Below are 9,861 nucleotides of genomic sequence, written 5' to 3'. Positions count from 1 at the left end.
TAAATGGTAAACCTTGATATTTTATAAGAGTTAATTAATTAGAACAATGATCTTTTAACTTTAGTTAAAATTGGAGCTTTAATTTTCAAACTAAAATCCCATAAATATTTGTCCTTAAACTGATTACAGCGAGTAGCAATAATCATTTTGGTTAACTATGTTATAATTTTTCTTCATTTTTTCTTCTTTAAACCCTTTGCTTTGGATAAAATTTCTAAATGTGAATGATCATTGCTCTACATTATGACAAATTCATGAACCAATACTTATATTTTTTAGATTAAGAACCAAAGCTCTAATTAGACCAAAATCCATAACCAACAATGGTGGACCCAGGATTTCATGTGTGGGAGGGCCTCTCACATATATAGGTAATTTAAACTTAGAATATGAGAGATTGGAGTAATTTGTATAAAAATTGAAAGACCCTAAATTCAATAGAGAAAACTAAAAGCATTGTACAAAACCCAGAAACCCAAATATGAGGTAAAAAATGAGCAAGATTTTTTTTTAAAATATAAGTCAAAGCCAAAGAAAAGTTGATGGGAAAATGAAGGGAAGAGAAGACTGCACTGCAATCAGAGGGATGAAGAGAAAAATGAGGTCTGACCTGGAATGAAAAAGAGTTTAGAATGAGGACATATTTAATTTTTAAGGGTATTAGATTAACATGCAACAATCATTTGTTAAGTAGCAAGAAGAAAAAAAAGGCATGATGGGCCATGGATCCTTTTGGTCTTTTAGTGGCTCCGCTACTGATAACCAATGCTCTAATGTTCTAATTCACGCCTATTGGATACATTGATTATTTGTCCTTTTTTTTAATGCAATGATAGGATTTCATTGATAGAGCCAAAAGGTTTTACAGGGAAAAGCCACAACAAAGCAGCAGACAACTAACAACAAACTGGCAGAAACTAACAACGATCTTTCAACTAGTAAGTCACCAAAGTTTTTCAAATGGACTAGAAACATTAGAGGAAGCCTTGGCAACCTTTTTTTTTTTTTGAGATTCACGAGCGACGTGATCATGGGCGAAGCCACTAAGGGACCCTAACCTATTCTGCCTTTCTTTTCTTGCTACGCTAACAGATGTTGTTGCTGCATATCAATCTAATACCCTTAAAATTCAAGTGGATCTTCAATCCAAACTATTTTCCGTTCCAAGCCAGACCTCATTTTTCTCTCCATCCCTTTTATTGGGGCATGGTCTTGCAAAATATGAGAGTCCCTTTTCTTAAGGGATATCATTTTCTTTTAGTGAGGTGATATCATATCAACTAGTACTAACTTGATGTGGCCTCATACTTGGGTTCAGGACAAGTACATTTCTATATGTCTTTAAATTATTATTTTTTTTCTCATATTGCACTCCCAAACTTGAAATTTGATAAATTTACATCGTCTGTTAAATTGTAGTCATGGTGGGTCAAAAAAGGGACGCATCAAAAGGGCATGCCATGCATCTACCAAAAAAGAAGAAAACAAATAGCAACCCATTTCCATATTTTGTAATTATTTTAGAGTTAGATATGTTAACTTCCTGCTTGGAATTTGACAATTTGTTAAGGAAATTCAGCTGGTCTCAGTAACACAATAAAAAACTACAAAACTGTTCTAGAGGGCTGACCATTACACCAATACTGTCAAAAAGTGGATTGAAATAGAGATGTATCTCTTATGTTTTGAATCAAATTACCTATTTATGTAAGAGACTTTACTCATGAAATTCTAACTCCCACACTTCACAGCGAAAGTCTCCCCATTCCATCAAAAAGCCAAATCAGTTTGTCAGCAGTCTTTTTGGAACAGAACGGCAAATCAAATCAATCTCAGCTTCAGGTGAAAGATTGTGCATTAGGATAAATTTTTCATTGCAACGGAAATAGGAATGATATACCACGTATTTTTATGTAAGTAGTAAAAAATTTTATTTTTTAAGTATTAACTTTTTAATACATATATTCTAGTATTTGTATAATGACATGTGATGCACCACCTTATATGCCGATCATATTGAAAAATCTCGCATGCATCAGGGGATATTCCAACACCAACAGTCATGGATTGGTTAGATGCCAGGTACAATCTTTTTGGCATCCAATTTTCATTCCAAAGGAATCTTTGATGGGTTCAATATGTCGTAAACTCCCAAACAATAAATTCAAAAGTGCAGTAGAAAAAAAAAAAAAAAAAAAAAAAAAAAGATCTCAACAAATACAATTCCAAAGGATAAAACAGAAACGTTGATTTGGGAAGTGGGTGATTAAAAAATTAGAAACATTGAGTTGGCTTGAGTTTAGGGATTCTCTTTTGATATTGATGTTTTTCATGTGTTTCACATGTGTTTTGAATGTGTTTTGCATGCTTTGTTTTGTGTGCTGGCAAGTAAGATAATTATTAAGATTATTTTGCGTATATTAATTAATGCATAATTGAAAGATTAAGAAGAACTGCAAACGAATTACGAAAACATAAAAAATTGGAACTCGTTTCAAGCGTACGTGCTAGTTATAGTTTTCAATTGATCCTGTCTTTATTATTAAACTCTATGTTCAAGAACAAGGATGAGGATCCTCTTCTTGTTTTACCGGGTGCATGACTATATATACAAGCTTTTTTATATTCACCGTCTAACAATATTCAATGTTTTTACCGTATCACATATTTTTTAATATATACAATATTGTCTACATTAAGGATAAAGATTTGGGCTTCACGGCTGTTTGTTTACCGCCGACACTCTTCCTTCGTATTCATCTTTTGTTCACTTTGTTGCTGTTGTGAAATTTCAAATCAAATAAATTTCAGTTTTTTAAATTTTGTCGGGAAGAAATCAAGGACCTCACCATGAAAAGACTACTATAAATAAAAGGTATACAAACACATGGTCTGAGAAGAGGGTGAAAAAGAAATTTTGTAAGTCATATGACATGGTTGTTAATTTTTGAATTGTTATTTACGTGTTGATTAACGTATTTATTTTTTTATGGTGACACGTCAAATAGTTTACAAATTCAGTCTAAAAATTGGATTTACCTAGCATTACTCGAGTGAAAAATAAAAAATTAGACTTATTAAAAACATGGCTATTATTAACCGTTCAGATGTAAGCAATGGTTCAGATGAGTAGTCTTGCATAATCTTGCACCCAAAAAAACATGCAGAGGATAATCCTCATTGCATGAGAAAATTCGGTTGGAAGAAATTTTTAATTGTCTGAAGTTTGATCTCATTAATTAAAACCGAGATATGATAAATCACCCAAAAGCCAGCTAGAAAAGATTATCATGCTGCAGACTTTCAAATACTAATACAAAGAATTGATATTACAATAAAATAGTCATCCTACATTTCTTTCCGAATTTTTTTCATTAAAGAAGTGTATGTATGAAGAATTGTTACAGCAGCATGAAAAATTGAGTGTGATATCAATAAAACATATAAAATAAAAAGTAGATGGTTCACACATTTAATATATAAACCTCACTCGTATCAAATTCACTGCTGTGCCAATAATGTAATACAAATCAAACTCACGATACTTGATTTCTATATAAATATCAATATTACACTCACCAGTCTCACCTAAACCACTATGAAAGACCTAAGAGAAGTCTCACAAATTGTTATTAACACCAAGCTGAAGATTTTGTAGTCTCCATTTCTTGCAAAATATGAGAATCCCTTTTCTTAAGGGATATCATCATTTTCTTTTAGTGAGGTGATCATATCAAAGAGTACTAACCTGATGTGGCCTCATACTTGGATTCAGGACAAGTACATTTCTACACGTCAAATTTAAATTAATTTTCTCACATTGCACTCCCAAATTTGAAATTTGATAAATTTACATCATCTGTTAAATTGTAGTTGTGGTGAGTCAAAAAAAGGGACACATCAAAAGGACATGCCATGCATCTACCAAAAAAGAAGAAAAAAAATAGCAACCCAATTCCATATTTTGTAATTATTTTAGAGTTAGATAAGTTAACTTCCTGCTTGGAATTTGACAATTTGTTAAGGAAATTCAGCTGGTCTCAGTAACATAATAAAAGACTACAAATTAATAGAATGTGTAAATTGGATAAATTTTAACACATCTGTGAAAAAATTAGAACTCATGGTTCATTTAAAACTATCGCAAACTTCCATTTTTGTAAAATGCAGCCCTTTATGTTCTTTTCTCTGAGTTAAGTAAGTTTCCAAAATTTAGATTTTGACTGTTCAAAATTTTAAAATCTAGGTGGGTGGTATACTTACATGGAAAAGAATTGACCACAAAACTTGACCATATGTTTGCTATTTTTTTTGTTTTTTTTTTTTGTTCCAAGTTAACTGTTCTAGAGGGGCTGACCACGACACCAAAACTGTCAAAAAGTGGATTGAAGTAGAGATGTTTCCCTATGCTAGTTTGGATGGTTGGCGGCTGATCCATCGCTACAGCAAAATTGTAAAAAAAAATTAGTTATATTGTAGTTATGATAGCAAGCAACGGGAACATAAAGGTTCCACGGTTCTAGTTCTAGACTTCTAAGAGAGTAATTAGAATACGAGAGTGTAAAGGGTAAAGTTTTAGTTCTAGTTCAATACTTTCTTGGGCAAAGGTTTTATATACACGAATTCACACTTCCTTCTTGAATAAAGTTTTTTTTTTTTTTAAGAAACATCGGCGATACAAGGGAATTTTATTGGTAACTAAAGAAAGTTAATTACATTTAGTTAGAAGGGACATAAATTTTACCTTTCATAATACAAGGAAAAAAAATACATGAAAAGAAGGGGAACATAAACCTTATCTCTTTAGAAACAGAAACAAGAAAGATACGAGGAATATAGGAGGGGGACATGAAACCTAACTCATCTAAAACAAAACCTAAAAAGTAATAACCTGCGAAACAAGCTGCAAAAAAAAAAAAAAAAAAAATCAAGAAAAAAGATCATTAAGAAGGAGAGACAAACACGTAGGTTGGGATGCTCAAAAAAATTGTTTGGAGAAAAGGAGAGATCCCATATGCCATACTAGGGAAGACGAAAGCAACCGTAAATTTGCTAATTTATAAGAGACCACTTCCTTTCTCGAAAAATATGAGAGCAACAGAAAATCATGTGCTTCAAAAGAGAAAGACAATTTTTCCTAAGAATTCGAAGTTGCCAAGGAGGAGAAAAAAGAGTCAAAAGAAAAGCAAGATATCACACTAGAAGAGTCACTTTTAAACCACTGATTTCGCTAATCCTGCCGTGTGTCAACTGCACAGTAAAAATGGTAGCATGAAGCTCTGCATAGAAAGAAGTATGATACCCCAACTCTCAAAAGAACCACCAAAATATTAAAACTACAAGCATGCTGGAGGTAGTACGGCCAAATTTCCTTGAACGTATTGTCCTTTGGTAATTTGTGTGAACGGCTGGACCAACAAACTTTAAGATTTAAAAATTGGCATTTCTGAACCCACCACCAAGTTTAGCAATATGCATAGTTAATTCGTACATGTGTGCATACATATGCATATGCATTTAATGATGGATTCAGAATTTATTTTTAGGAATCTTAGCATAAAAGATTAAAAAAATTTGAAGTTAAAAGTCATATTTGACCTAATTATTTTCTAATGCACCGAAAAAGTTGGAGTCATATATGACTTGAGTGGAGTTTTGCATATAACTATAAAGTTAAGGATTGAACCCATCATTAGATACAAAAGTTAGGGTAACGGTACTATCAATTTAAACCAATATTTTGCAAATCATATGATGTGATTGTTGATGATTGAATTATTACTTAAATGATGATTAACATGCTTATTTCCTATTGATAACACTTCGCTTAGTTCGAAAATGTAGTCTAAAAAAATTATATTTAACTTTCTCTTTATAAAAGTTATATATTATCTTTAAATTGACTTCATCCATTTCTAATGTACAAGAGTTAAAAGTTAAAAGTCTAAGTTTAACTTTGTATGCTGTGGAAATGCAGATGACCTAAGTCGTTTGGAGTCAAATATGATTATAATTCTTAATTCTTGCTTGGAAGATAAACCTAACTCGTGGTCCGTGGTCGTGGTTGGGCTTTAACATTCTTCAACGTCAGCTAGCATATTCCACATTGAAATTAAATTTTAAATTTACAATGTACTTGTTATAATTTAAATTATACAAGTAATTAACAATATTAGGTACTGATTCAGTATACAATTTCTAGTAGATAACAAGATAAGGAAAGAAGAACGTATAGAACTAATGACTTCACGCTTTTGCTTTACATACCCTCCCTAAATCTCCCACGCCCTAACAAAGTCGGGATTTTAATAAAAATGGCGTGGGCTAAATTTAGTTTAAGAAACATGTTTTTGGGATGTCTATGTCCGTAAGTCATTTTCCAAATAGTTGCACAATCTATGAATTTTTGCAGGTCTTTCTACTATTTCAACTGTAACATCCCGTCCCAAATTTCATTTTAACGTACATGGGAAATTACAATTTTACCCCCCTAGCTGTTATTTTACGTGTATATTTGTGTTGTGTGGGTGGTGGGACCACACACAATCATACATTTTCTTTTCTCCCGGGATTCCCTCCCTCATTCCCTCACTCTTTGTCTCTCTGTCTCTGTCTCTTCTCTCTTCTCTCTCTCTTCCTCCCCCGAGTTCCTCTCTTCTTCTTCTTCCTTCTGCAAGCCTACGGGCTACACACAAAACCTACTCAAACCTGCACCAATTAAGAAACCAAGACCACCCTCGTGCTCGTGAGGCTGAGAGAAGTCCAGTGGTACCATTTTCAGGTAAGGATATCGTTGTTTTCACGTCGATATCGCCTTGGCCGATTTGAACACTGTTCATGCAAACCTAATCTAGCTTGTTTTTGGAATTTCTAAGCTTGTAGATGTGTTTGTGAGGTCCCAAGGAGCCTCGGAGTGGTTCGTTGGGTGAGTTTGGACGTCGGGATCGTCCTGTGCAAAGTTGGCCGAACTTGGATCGTTGTTGCAGGTGAGATTCCTTGATTTTTAGGCCTTAAAAGTAGTCCAACGTGATTCTACTAGTCCTAAGCTTCATTTTGGTATAAAGAACGTGAAATTTGGTTGAAAAACGAAGGAGAAAACAAAGTTAGAAATTTACCCAGTTTTCCGGCGCCGTCGCCGGCGCCGGAGGTTCGCCGGAGAAGAAAGGGGAATATTCCGTTAAGTCTAACGGAATATTCCTAACGGCAGTGACGGAATCCGGTTAGATTTGACGGAATATTCCGTCAGTTAACGGAATATTCCTGACGGCGTCTGTTGACACCGTCAGTGTGCAGTGCACGTGGGCCGCGCGTGGGGGCGCGTAGGTCCGTGCGTGTTCAGGCGCGTGGGGGCGCGTGCGTGGTCCAAAATTTTTTCTAAAAATATGGGCGTGATCCTGAGGTTGTGTAGGTCACGTTGGTATATTCAATTGTCCAAATTGAGCAATGTATGAGAAGTTATTACGAGAAGTTGCTTAGGTGCTTTTAAATTAATGTTTTCGTAACTTTGTCGCGTATAGGTGATTCGTTTTCCGAGGACGAGCGTACACACTCGAGGCAGGGGGGCTACGACCCTTCTAATTACCAGTGAGTGGGCTTTTGTTTTCCGTATATACCTATATACCTCTAAATTCCCAGAAATAGAATAGAAAAGGTTATATGTTTTATGCTATGCATCATTTGAATATTGTTTACGCATCATCGCATGTATTAGTAGTGGCATACATATATATATATGTGTATTTGGTGCTGTGGACGCACAGGTAAGTGCCAGGTAAGCAGTATTCATGTGGTTATGCATTCCTGTTTATTATGCAATGGTAGTTTGAGAGGTTTAGAGAGCTCATAATCTGCACCCCCGGTGTTAGTGCTCCTGCCCAGGGCCAGGGCACAGCCTTCACGTGTATGTTCACCAGCACCGCATGCTCGCCTTGGATCCAAGATAGGTGCAAGCCTGTCGTACAGACCACATTAGGTGGTTCCGACTTGTAGGTGACCCGCGATTATCGCACAGCTTCACGTGATCGTAGCACTAGAGCATACATATATATAATACACCCAGCTTGTCGTACAGACCACGTTAGGTGGTTCCGACTCGTGTGCAGATTCAGTTATTGAGTTGAGAGTGGAGCTCTAGATTCAGCCGTACAGGTCACGTTAGGTGACTCCCGGCTGCCATATTATATATATTCGATGTGAATTACGCTTGAGCATTTATATTTGATTATGAGATTCTGTTGTGGCATATTCTCAAGCATGAATGGCATATTGTGAGCATGAATGGCATATGTGGAGCATGATTGACATATCTATACATACGTATATATGTTCATTATCTGGGAAGTATACAGGTTTTACGGCGAGGGGTTAGAATGTATTTTGCTAAAGAGTTTTCAAAGAACTTTGTTTTTGCCCACTCACGCTTTTGTTTTTGCGCCCCTCCAGGTTCTAGTGGTTTAGCGAGTTCGGTGGTTTATCCCAGAGGGCGTCCCGGCATTTCTGACAGACATTCACCATTGTAGGGTCACCTTCGGGTGTAAATATGTCGTATCTTTTCCTTTTGGACTGTTGTAGATTTGCTCTGAATTGTGTCTCACATACATTAGTACTTTTATATTACCTTCTTAATTAGCTTCCGCACGCGCACATGGCTACGTCACCTTCGAGTGACGGCCAGCACGCCCTGATCTCGGTCGGGGTGTGTCATCAACTATTTTGAAGGCACGAAATAAGTTTATTTTTTAGGGTCGTCTAATCTATTTTCATTGTCTTTGCATGTCTATCAATTTGGTGATTGTTCATGGTGGGAAGTTTATTCCTAGTTATTCTCAGGGTTTTGACACTTGGATCATTTCTTCTTTGGGGATCCGACCTATCCCTCGCAAAGACACTTACTATTCTTCCTGTCTTTTCGTCTCCTCCTTGGTTTCCTTGGGTTAAGCTTAATATGGATGGTTGTTCTAAAGGAAATCCCGGTCCTGCTGCTTGTGGAGGAGTTTTTAGGAATTGCCATGGTCGTTTTCTTGGAGGTTTCTATCAATGGATTGGTCATCACAACTCTTTTTTTGCAAAGTTATCAACAATTATTATTGTTACTGAGTTTGCATATCAGTGGGGTTGGCATTGTCTTTGGTTGGAAAGTGACAATTCTAGTGTTATTTCTGCTCTTCAATCGTCTGATTTTGATCCCCATTGGCCTCTTCATATGCAATGGTCTATTTGTTTGGATCGCGTTCGAAAAATGACTTTCTACGCATCTCACATATATCGCGAAGGAAATCTTGTTGCAGACAATTTTGTAAACATGGGCTTGTCTACTCCATCTTTAACATGGCATGATTCTCCTTCGATGGCAGTTCATGTTGCTTTGTTTTTAGACTATGTTGGCTTGCCTGACTACCGTTTCTCAAATTAATGTGCATGTCGGCATCCAGGTTTGTCTCACTTTTCTTTTCTTTTTTCCTCCTAACTTGATGGTGTTGTTTGACTTGTTTTGCAGGTTAGGTTTGGTTTTAGATGGGTTAGGTTTCATGTCCCCTCTCTTTTCTTTGTATCATTCTTGTTTTTGTTTCTAGAAGGGTAAGGTTTGTGTCCCCACGCCCCTTTTTTTTTCGTGTATTCCTTTTTGTTGTCTTTGTTTTTTTTAGGGATAAGGTTTATGTCCTCCATGACTAGATGTAATTTATTTTTTCGTTATCAATAAAATTACCCTTGTATGAGGTTTCCCAAAAAAAAAAAAAAAAAAAAAAAAGTTTAAGAAACATGTTAGAGAAACAGAAAACTCGATGGTTCGCAGGAATTTTTATTCAGGGATCCGATATACATAGTGAGAACCATAAAAACATCTAGCGCACTTAACCCATC

Source organism: Pyrus communis, chromosome 14 (genome assembly GCF_963583255.1).
Source record: "Pyrus communis chromosome 14, drPyrComm1.1, whole genome shotgun sequence".
Taxonomy (NCBI): domain Eukaryota; kingdom Viridiplantae; phylum Streptophyta; class Magnoliopsida; order Rosales; family Rosaceae; genus Pyrus; species Pyrus communis.
The sequence above is the reverse complement of the archived record's forward strand: the minus strand, read 5'-3'. Positions refer to the sequence as shown.